This window comes from Lagopus leucura, unplaced genomic scaffold (assembly GCF_019238085.1).
Source record: "Lagopus leucura isolate 7727_CA_CO unplaced genomic scaffold, USGS_WTPT01 Super-Scaffold_100001, whole genome shotgun sequence".
NCBI lineage: Eukaryota > Metazoa > Chordata > Aves > Galliformes > Phasianidae > Lagopus > Lagopus leucura.
The window spans coordinates 20,563,485-20,575,319 of NW_024962262.1; positions in this window are offsets into that span (position 1 = coordinate 20,563,485).

Genomic DNA, 11,835 nt, shown 5'->3' on the forward strand with positions numbered 1-11,835 from the left:
CTGAGGTGAGATGCACAGTCCAGTTGAGCAGCGGGGAGACGGGAGCAGCGCCCACGACGAAGGGCAGGTGAGAAAGAGCACATCAGGTGACCTTGCCAGGAGTTAAATTTCCTCTCCCTGAACACAAAGTCTCCTGGGGAACGTAGTTCTTCTTCTCTTCTGGGCAGGTACCCAGGACTCGAGCATTAACAGTTAAAGTCCCAGTGCCCCACATGATGTTATGATGTGGAATACCGAAAACCAAAAATCACAAAACCATGACACATGGATTAATTTAAAGTGAAAAATCTCATAATTGCGATTGTCCTGAAATTGTCTTCAACACAGCAGTGAGAAGGATTGTCGTCCTGAGATCAGTTGATGCTATCAAACTTTTAGGGTAGAGCTGATCTCCAGTGTGTCTTAGATCAGCTGGAAACTGTTTTGTCTTATGCTACTTGCCTGACATTCCTAAAGGTACTGGATGGGATTAGCAAGAGCACAGTGCACTCTAACTAAACCCTCTTCTACTCATTTTTTCATTGTTTACTAGTATGGGTGTGACTACAGTCACCTACTCTAATTTTGGGATATGACCAGATAATTTCAATAGTTTAGCACACATAATTTTGAAACATATAACTATCTGTGATATACCAAATGCATGAGCTGAATGAATCCAAAATGATTATTCAATATGTGACCACAATAACAAAAATCTGTTGTAGAAAAGTGTTTTCAGTCACATAGAATTACAGAATCTGAGTGGTTGGAAGGAGCCTCGGGAGATCATTTTGTCCAACCTCGTAGCTAAACAAGGCTCCCTAGAGTCTGTTACACAGGAAAGTGTCCAGACAGGTTCTGAGTATCTCCAGAGAGTGAGTCTCCTCTGGGGAGCCTGGTCCAATGCTCAGGAACACTCAAGGAAGTTTTTCCTCATGTTTATGTGAAACTTTTCTATTTTTTATTCCAAACTTTTCAGTTTGTGCATGTTCACAATCACCCCTTACTCGTGTCATCTTTTTTTGATGGTACACAAAATTATTGTCAGGGGTGAAGTACAGGAAGAGTAAAGTTTCATCAGCCTCTGATGAATACCTTGACACCTCACTGATAATTGCAGTCACTACCATCAAGCCCATGTATTAGTTTTACAAAAACAATGTCAAATATCCCATTAGTTTTATGTTTTGGTTCCTTTCTTTTATTTTTTTGTGCGTTTTTTTTTTTTTTTTTTTTTTTTTGTTTGTTTAATGTTTTAAGATTTTTTTTAACTTTTTTTTATTAACAATATTGTATATTTTGCTAGGGCTGCTCAGACAATAAAGCCTCTTGCTTTATTGTGTTGGCCTATAACATCAGATGTGGATATTGGTGCTATGGCAGTAGCTGAACCTTGCTACCAATATTGTTACTTTCTTTTTTTTTTTTTTTCCTGTGTGGCAGATGTCAGCAGAGGGGCACTATGACAAAATGGCAGCTGACGTGGAAGTGCACATGAACCAGAGTTATGCCACTGAATTCCTCCATGAAGAAAAAATTGCACCAACTTCACCAAACATTCATCAGAGCTTGTTGAATGTTTATGGAGATCAAACAGTGAATGTGAGTGATGTGTGGAAAATCAAACCCTATAGCCTGTAAGGATATAGAGAAGGTATGTTTTATTGGCAATTGCACAAAAGCCCTGGTGCAAGGCGGATAATTCCTCCAAGCTTGCACACCATCTAGAAAAATCGTGCTACAGATATAGGCCAAACTAATACATGCTCAATAGTTTCCTGGAATTCGGATAGATATTCATTATACCCCAAAGCATGCAGACCCTCCCCTACTGCGTGTGTGTAGTGGGTCATGGATTGAAGAATTTGTTGTCTTTTTCGTGAAGGCTTCTGACCTTTCTTGCCATAACTCCTGACAGAGAAGGGGGGCATCCCCCAAACTAGTTATGTCTTACTCTATGGACATCTAATCACTTCCCTGCCAGATGTCTCAAACCTTATCAGCATGGCCTTCATTGCCCTAACTATCCCAGACCCTGTGCTGCTATCCCCCTTTCTCTAATGAGCTCCACATTCCTGCTTCTATAAACTATTCCTAACTATCCCCTTTTATCCCCCCCCTCTATTCTCAGTTACTGTGAAACCTTTTTTTTGCCTTTTACTTTTTCTTACGGGGTCCCTTTTCCACCTTTCAGTGAGCACAGTGAGGTAGCTGGTTCAGAAAAGTCTGAAAACACATTCAGGGGGTAAGATGAGAAGAAAACAAGTAGCTTAAAACAAACTCAATTATTTCAAATTGATAATTACACTTAATCTGTTGCAATCAAGGTGGAAATAGAGGAACTCAGAAGAGGTATGAACTATGTACTTATCCTTGCACTCTGCTGTTAATCTCTCAAATCTGCTAAGGACTCTGGTAAAACAAATAGTATTTCCCACTTGATATTTACAACAGTCCTTACGTTAAGATGATAAAGATGGTCTACTTAGATTTCAGCTGCACGGGAATGCATGCAATGTACTTATTCATTCTATAGCAAAGTTAGTAGATTTTCTTTTCCATCAAAGGAATATTATTTTCAAATATTAAAAACAGGTACAAAAGCAAGACTACTTTTTCTTATGAACTGTGTGAGACACCTGTAGTGTGTTGGGTTACTTTTTTTTTTTTTCTAAAACTTTTAGTCATAGTAGTGACTTTAGAGCATGGTAGTATTTTTACTGCATGAAACTAAATGTGTGAGTTAATATCCTGAGGCACAAGATGAGAAAATGCAGAATTTTTTTAGAAAGATAGGAGTCTGCAGGGGTAGTACTGGAAGACAATGTGAAATAGAAAAAAAAAAAACACAATCCAGTGCAATTTCTTCTTTACTGATTTTGAGAGTAGCCCAAAGAGTAAATCATACTAGATATTGTCCTAGAAGGAGCTAAACAGAGTAGTGCAAAACAGAATCAAGAAGTAAACTAATTAATTAATAGTGCATAGCTCAGTTTTTACAGTATGCCTCATGGACTCATTTCCTGGCTATCTCTACATTAGAAATAATCTGAAGTGACAAAGGGAAAAACAGAAAATACTATATAAACAATAGAAGGACAAAAAAATGCAAAAAATATCTAATCTAAATGAGAATGATATAGTCCTCAGTGTGATGAAAACCAGAATGTGGTGTAGAAGAAAGTGTGACAAAGAGAAGACTAGACTGGAAATGGAAGACATACTGTAGCTTAAAGCATGACAGTGTATTAACGATATTGTATCTGATGTAAATGGGAAAAATACTTCACATGGAACAGTTGGTTGAAACAGCAGAGACAGCAGGATAGGGGATGGGTGCTAGATTACTGGTTGGAGTGGGAGTAAGGATTCCATTTAAACAAGAGACACTGGCTTCAGCGGAAAAGTTCCTGAGACCAAATTATCATGGAAATCAGTATATCCACTTTGTGGCACAAGAATAAGTTCATTTCCTTTGCTCCAATCTTTACTTGAGTCACCTCAAGTCAAACCTGTTTCCTGAATGACTAAATGCTCATATTGATCCTTTCCCTTTGGCTCCACTTCCCTTTCCCTCTTTCATATAATCTCTAAGAAAATTAATATCTAGTGTTAAACACTGATGAATTAAACACACACAATTAATTTGATGCAATTTAAATGAGACAGCAAGCTACATTTAAGTTATCAGTTTCCTAATTAAAATTTTAAATCATGATGATTCTTCTGTCCTTTATTAATGCTAAAATTGTAATAATGAGTGATCAGAGTTTTCAGAATTAGAAAATTAAGGAGATTTCACTTTCAAGAGAATGAATTTATTAATGCTTGAGAGTCTGCTTGAGAGTTCAAAGGCAGAAGAATTAATCTATGTCTAGGTAAATCACTAGAAAATGCAGATAGATTTTGGAAAATTCACTGTTGGATTGATCGAAAAATATTTTCATATATGCAAGCAATTTTGGTTTATTCCTTTTAAGTATTTCTCACATGAATATAAGATCAAAGTGTATATGGATAAGGTATTCACATTCCTGAGTGATCTTTGTTTTTCAGATTTTTTGTAGAAAAAATTTTTAAAAATTCAGACTTCCTTTACACATTTGAAAAAAAAAAAAAATTTATTTTCTGTTCAAATAAATAAAAAAACTGCATTATAAAATAGAGCAAATATAAAATATGAATGTTTTGCTGCCTCTTTCAAAGTATCCATTTCTGAATGCCTTACACTTTAACATTGCAGACAAAATATAATGCTTTTCTTTTTTTAATTCTAGTGTAAACTTGAGTTACATCTTTCCTTAATAATTAAAAAGTAAGAAAAGTTTTCATAACTGATTGTGAAGTTAAAGATTTTTGTGTCTTTCGTGTTTTAATCTATCAATCAGTGACATAAAATTTAATGCAAGACAAGAGATTTCTTATAAAATATTGGCAAAATTATTTATTTTTTTAAGGAGAAATCATAGATACATGTAAATAAATATGCTTTGAAATATATGAAATATATTAGTCTTGCAAAAATAATAATAAAAAGCTAGATAGTAGAAAACTAAGCATCATCTGGATTCAGTTAAGGATAACAAAATATAGTACGAGAATGTTAATAGATCAAATTCTTCTGGTAAAATATAGAAATAGTTTATCTATAAATTAGACCTCTCTGATCATTCAAAAATATTGGCCATAGGATACACTATGTATAAATTGAGTAAAGAAATGAACATCCAGTGAATAAATCATGGTAATATTACTCAGAATAGTATGCTGAATAGTATCAGAGTTAAAATACAAATATATTTCTAATATACACAGATGTCTCTGATATTTCTAGTGTTTTGTGAGTGTCCTTAACTGAAGCGGACCAACAGCTCAAGCAAGAGCAGTAGGCACATATCAGAGAGTAATACTTACATCTCAGTATCAGTAGTGTTTGAAGAAAATCTCACAGGTGATTTCTGAAGCTGATTAGTTTCATTAGCTTGTTTAGGGTACTAGTGGACTGAGAAAATTGTGAAGTTCCCCTATTTTATTTCATTGCAACATCCAGCCATATTGGCCTAGCTGTCCTGCTCCTATTTATAGGAGGGAGAGGATATTCTTTATATGTTTGTGTATACCTTATGTGAGATTAAAAAACAACAATTCAACTCAGTCAAGAGTAGGAAACATCTAAATCAACCAAAGCAGATTGATATGGCCTCATGAAGGTAAATTAAAACATGCAATTACATATGTGTGTGTGTGTGTGTGTACCTGTGAATGTATGTATTCGTGAATGTGTGTGCAAAGAATATGTAATATCCTATTATATTTTTTTTAGTATTTAAGAATTTTTTCTTGGTCTAAAGAGAATGTAGCTTAGAAAGTGACTGTATGGACAGATTATTCCTTAAGAGGATTTCTCATGTGAGTGAACCACTTAACAGAAATACAAGATTTGACTGACAAAAGCATAGTGTCATAGAATCAAGATTGGAAAAGACCTCCAAGATCATCTAGCTCAACCTTCCACCTACCACCAACATTACACCACAAAACCATGTCCCTTAGTACCACGTCTAAACATTTCTTCGACACCTTCAGAGACAGTGGCTCAACCACATCCCTGGGCAACGCATTCCATCACCTGACCTCTCTTTTGAAGAAGAATTTTTTTCTAACATCCCACCTCAACCTCCCCTGATGCAACTGGAGGCCATTTCCTCTAGTCCTATCCCTGGTTATGTGAGAGAAGAGGCTGAGCCCCACCTCAGATGTAGAGTATCTTTATTTTTAGATAGATGCTGGCACATAGTCTTATAGCTATTTAGAATTCATCTTTTCAAAGCTTTTACTGTGTCTGGATCTCAAACAATTACATAAAAGACCTTCACAAACATTTGTTATCATATAATGCTTTTCTGTAAGCAAGTTTATTCATGAGAGAAAAAAAAAAAAAAGGAGAATTAGATATTTAATTAATTCCATTAATTATCTTTTGTCTTCCTTCAGACTTACACTGTGAAATTTGAACTGATCTACTCAACAACTCTCCCAGACATCCTTACCATAAAGTTATGCTCCATATTGCACCTTAAGAGACAAGGCAATAGCACTGTAATTCTTCATTTGAATTTCACCTCAATTCTAATCCCAGACTGAATTTAAAATAAATAAATAAATTGCTAAATGAGATAGACCATTTGGTGGTGTTATACATTTTCTGAACCTCATTCTAGGTAATTGACACCAGTGTAAAGTTCATGATTGTATTTAATAGGCATAGTAACAAGAGGAAATAAATGATCAAAATATGATGCTTTGAAACAAACACAGTATCTTGAGAATTAATTCTTTAAAAGAATGCAGTCATTAAGTTCAGTGGAAAATGGTGTAGTGTAGTTCAAAAGATGTCACAGTTTTGTTTGTTTACATCTTCCTACACTAATCTTCTGTTTTGAAAATGCAATTTTTCTCTTATATTCTGGGCCTTCTTTTCAGAGATATTTTTCAACTCTTTCCACCACCCTTCTGTCCTCCCCCACAAGAGTTGTTGTACGTGATTTATCTTAAGAAAGAGAACATTCATGTTCCATGTACCTATACAGATTAATCAGTTAGGGTGACAGTTCTACTGGAAATCAATACAGAGAAAACAGGAAAAAAAAATCAAAAATTGTCAAGTAAGTAGTTTGTGAGGGCAGAAACTTCAGAAAATAATAGCCAAATATATGTGTTCCTGCCTATATGAGTGAATGACAGCATGATCAATTTCAGGTATATCTTATATACATTTTTTTTTTTTTTAACTAGTCAGTAATTTTCTCCCATTCTGTCCTCTACATGTTCTTATACTTTCAGTCAAATAATGATAAGTAAGAATCATAGGTAGAATTATGAATTAGGAACCTGTGCTGCCTTTTCAGCTCTTGATAGTAGAATCACAGAATCATAGAGTGGCTTGGGTTGAAAAGGACCACAAAGATCATCTAGTTTCAACCCCTCTGCTATGTGCAGGTTTGCCAACTGCCTCCAGGAATGGGGTATCCACAACCTCCTTGGGCAACCTGTTCCGGTGTGTCACCACCCTCTGGGTGAAAAACTTCCTCCTAAACCTCCCCTGTCTCAGTTTTAAACCATTCCCCCTTGTCCTATCACTACTCACCCTCATAAATAATGCATTTCTTTGATTTTTTTGAACAGACAATCAAAACAGTTTCTTTTCTTTCTTTTTTTTTTCAAATGTGTAAAGGGCTTTATTTAAAAAAATATATATGTATCTGTTGATGTTTTCTTGAATTTTCAGTAAAAGAATTGAAGTGTTCTTCTTACGCAGTGACTAGTACATTTAACTTCCAGTGTAATGAAAGACTCTTGGCTCCCCTATATTTTCACTCTGCCCTTCAGCCCTTCCAGAAGAGAGTAACTCTGATAAATAAATAAATAAATAAATAAATAAATAAATAAAATTATTCACAAGCTTTTAAAGATTTTTTTCCATGGATACAAATAATTCTGTATACAAAGTCTTAGGTTTTTAGTTTTTGTTTGTTTGCTTTTTAATCTCTGTTCAATACAACACTGTTATGTGTAATTTCATTCTTTTCCTTCTAAATTATCATCCTCTTAGCCAAATAAATCCAGCTTCTATCAATCAACATAGTAGCTTGGGATCCATATATGTTTTATATTATTTCATAGAATCACAGAATAGATTAAGTTGGAAGGGATCTCTAAAGGTCACTGTCAATCAGACACCTGCTCAAACAGGACCACCTAAGGCAATTTGCCCAGGATCATATCCTGACAGCTTTTGAATATTTCCAAGGAGGGAGACTCCATAATATCTTTGAGCAATTTATTCCAGTGCTCGATCATTTGCATAGTAAATAAGTGTTTCCTGCTGTTTAGACAGAACAAGAGGTTTCAGTTTTTGTCAAGAACATGGATCCATTTTCTGTGCACCCTTCTTTCAAGTATTTATAGTCACAGATAAGATCCCCCAAGTCTCCTTTTTCCAATATGACCAGCCTCTTGAACATCTTGGTGGTCCTACATTGGACTTTCTCTAATCCTTGTTATTAGCAGTTATATTCCTACATATTTATTACGAACACGTAAATGTTTTTAGTGCGTGCAGTTCATCAGTCACTCTATATTAATGCACATGCCATTTTCTGTATATTATCCTGTACATAGAAACTCTTAATTGCTGAAAATCTGCTGAAACGCTATATTGTTGAATACCTGTCAGTGTAGAGCTTCCTTTTACAGTAAACTGTCCTCTGGTTTATCTTGATATGTCTAGTCACACTTTTGCTGTCTCTTCCTTGCCTTTTAATAAACTGAATCTGTACATTCTGAAGGGAAGAGGAGACAAGAAGAGGCTGAGACGAAAGGAGGGAGAAGAGGAGGAGAGAAGGACTGAATTTTCCTTCTTTTAAAAGAACTTTCCTTTTTCTCAGGAATGAGCAACACTTTAGAAATAGACAGTGTCATAAGCCTTATGATAACTTGATGTTAATATAAATACCTTCATATTGAGGTTGAAGTCAAGATCTAATATACTGGGATGTGAAATTTAGTAAGGATACTGAAGTTAATGAAGGAGAAGAAAAATGGGACTTGTCTCATTTTCAGCATATCTCAAAATTAATTTTCTCTTCTTGACAAATACACAAGAAAAGGTAGTCAAAATCAGTGGTTCCTGGTTTTTAGGACACTATGTCATCTGATGTGTACCAAGGATTAAATCTACTGTCACAAATGTTAAACAGATTTTGTAATTAACTTCACAACATCTGATCTTTATTGAGCTGCACTGTAACTTATATAGTTCTCAGAAATTCTGACAATATTTTATAATTTTTATTCTATCACATTGTTTTATAAAAAGATGCAGAGTAACATTTCAGCTATATATATACTAAAGATGAATACTCTAAAATATTTCATTTTATACTTTTTTTTTTCTCACCAATTATTCTACAATCTATTGTGTGCTATTTTTCTTACTTTCTTTTTTGACAGTTTCTGATATAGCTCCAAAGAAAAACGGCAAGACTGAGATTGAAAAATTTCTGTTATTATACTGGGTAACATTTTTATTCAAGCAGAAAAACACAAAGGCAAAAGTGTGCTTTAAATGTCAACCTGAAATAAAGTAAGTTTGTTCTGCATGCATATCTGCCTCAATAAAAGTAGAACAGAAAGAGGAAATTTCAACAAAACATAATTTTTTTATTAAAGAAATTATGTTTATATTGATTTTATGTGAATTAGTAATCAAAATATAGAACATATAACTAATATAACACAATACAAGTAGATATATTCTTCATTGATTATATTATTGTATTTTATACATTAATTAAATATTATGAACATACAGCATTATAGCATTTTGTCTATTTCATATAGTTATGAAATAAACAAACAAAAAGATACTTGATTATCTATACTAAAAGATACTTGATTGCAAGTATTATAGATACAAGAAAGTTTTCAATAAACAGTTTTTCACTGTCTGTAGAAAAATACAAATTCCAGTTCAGAATTTGCTTAAAATGTGTAACAAAGCCTTCAGTTGCAAAATGCTCCAGTTTGTGAAATGAATCACTGGGCTACTAAAACATAACAAAAACTCAGAAGAAGCATCCCCTATAGACACTTCTGAAATGATAGTAAACTGTATTGCCTCTGGACATCACTGCCTCTAATATAGTGAGGGCACACCAAACTGGTTTCAGGCACTTTATACTGTAAATGCATGGTTCATAATTTTGTAATACAGTTAGAAAAATTCTATTCTACTGCAACTGGTAACACTCAAGAGAGAAAAAAAAAATATTTATCTGAAAGAAAAATGAGAATTTGATTAGGTTAAATGATATAATGTTGACATTGAAAAAAAAATGTACAAACCAATCCAAGTTAAAAACAAACAAACAAAAATCCACAGTATCTGCTAGTCATTATTTATTAATTATCAAAACTATCTGATATTCAAAGAGTGAAAATGAAAAGGGACAAAAAAAAAAAAATAAATTACCTTTCTCAAATCTGTATCCTGTGTTTCCAGCAAGTAAGTTTAAAATTTTAATACAAAAAGACAGAGGAGTAGTACAGAATTATATGCAGGATGTAAGTCTGAGTTCTTTTCAATCTGAGGAACAGAACAAACTCAGTTATCTTATTTGAGGGCTAAAACTGCAAATATTCTCTTCAAGTAGGCAATACTTTCACTTTTTTTTTACCTAGCTTTTGTAAGTATGTGTCTATGTCTGTGTTTATGTTTGTGTTGTGCCTTTTTTCTTTTCTTTTTTTTCTTTTTCTTTCTGTTTTCCTGTCTTCTATTTATTTGTTTGTTAATTTCAGTTTTTGTTTGTTTGTTTGTTTGTTTTGGAATTTGTTGGTCTTCAAGCATTGTTCAGTGTACTCAGAATATCTGCTTTTTCCCCTTCCCCATTATTTTCTTTTTCTTCCTTTCTCTCTCTTTTTTTTTTTTTTTTTTTTTTTTTTTTTTTTTAAAGTAGGTAAGTAAGTAAGTAAGTAGAAGAGATTCTTCCATTCAGTCCTATTTTCAGTGGGAACGTTGCTGGAAAACTCCCTTGGATGTCAATACTTAAGTTTTCACTTCAGTCTTAAATACTAAAGCTGGTTTTTGTGTACTACTATGATTCTGTTATACTGTGTAAATGTGACCACAAACCACTCCATTTTTTTATATTTTTTTTTTACCTGTGAAATATTTGTCTAATTCACATTTCTCTCAACTTATCTGCTTGAGATGTTGCTTCCTAAGCATTCCTTATTCTGGCCTGACCACCACCATTATGACTTGACCTGGAATTTCTTTGAGTATTTGTGAACTGAGACTGTACTCTGCAAACAGTCTTAACTGACTGAGGAAGAAGCCCCTAATCTTCCAGTGCTACCAGTTATGCAGTATTCTACCCAATACTCACCAAAAAGTATAGATAGAAACGCTAACTAGATTTTCAGACCTGTACACCAATTCTGTTAACTCCCATGGCATGTATAGCATCTTTAGAACTTGACAACAGAACTGATCCTCAGAATTAAGCCATCATAATATGGTTCAGCACTTATGCATGATTTCTTCAAACCTTCATTGGTGAAAGCAAAGCAAACCTCTGTAAGCCCTCTTCACTTTCTGTTCCAGCACTACAGTGTGCCATAAGCAATATGTCACATGGGTAAGAGGAATTATGCCATTAGGTGGCACTCTGAAAAAATTATGTTTTTAATTGTAGCTCCTGTCTGTCCCACCAGCTTCTTACATGCTGATAACTGCTTTGTGAGAAGTGTCAGATTCCACTGAATGGGGAGCTGTTTCCACTGTGCCTGGATATTGAGCAGGTAAAAAGCTAGAAGTAGATGCTTCAAAGAGATTCTGACGTAGAAAGGAAGCATCCGTTTCTAAGTAGTTCCTTCTGTGGTCATCTAATGGAAGTGTCAAGACATTGGACCCATTCTGTCAGAGGCAAGGGAACATTGTCTCTTTTTCTGAATGGTAGGAAGAAGCAAGGGAACAGCACCATGTGCAAGTACATCTCATAACAAAACCACAGTCAAAACCACAGACGAAACATCAACCAATTGAGAAGTTGATGCATTTGGAAAAGACAAAGATGTACTCCAGAGAAAATGTGTTGTCCTGTCCCTTTCAGTGGGTTTCGAGGGAGGAGAATTGTTTTCAGTATCAAGCTGGAGTTATTTGCTCACTGGCCAAATCTTCAGCCAAATAAGACTTGTCAATAGTTTACAGGCTGGTTTGGCCTGGTTCCATGACTAATAGGGGTGGAAGATGCATGGATCCATACCCCACAGAATGGGGAAGGGGATAAA